We start from the raw sequence: 347 nt of genomic DNA, 5'->3' as shown, positions 1-347 counted from the left end.
GTTGTCGAGTGGTTAGAGAGTGTGGAAAGTGAGTCGTCGACTTTATGCTTGTTTCGTAGGAGAATTTTTGGTTTACCCTGTAAAGAGTTGGCGAAGATTCCGAAGTGCGTAATTGGGAATGGAGAACAATGGAGAACGTTCAGTTGGTGATATTTTACGAAAGGATGCAGCGTAAAGAGTGTACGTTTTTCTTTTTACAACAATGTACAATATTTAGCCTACAATTTACAAACTATGCACTGTAATTATAGTTTATGTCTTTATGCTTCTGAATCTTTCATAAGACACTATTAATTAATCGGTGTTTTGAATCAGCAAGGACCTGTAGCCTTTTCTTTCTAACAGTA

The sequence above is a fragment of the Habropoda laboriosa genome, unplaced genomic scaffold, assembly GCF_001263275.1.
Source record: "Habropoda laboriosa isolate 0110345459 unplaced genomic scaffold, ASM126327v1 scaffold5, whole genome shotgun sequence".
NCBI classification, from domain to species: Eukaryota; Metazoa; Arthropoda; class Insecta; order Hymenoptera; family Apidae; genus Habropoda; species Habropoda laboriosa.
Note: the sequence above shows the minus strand (reverse complement) of the source record.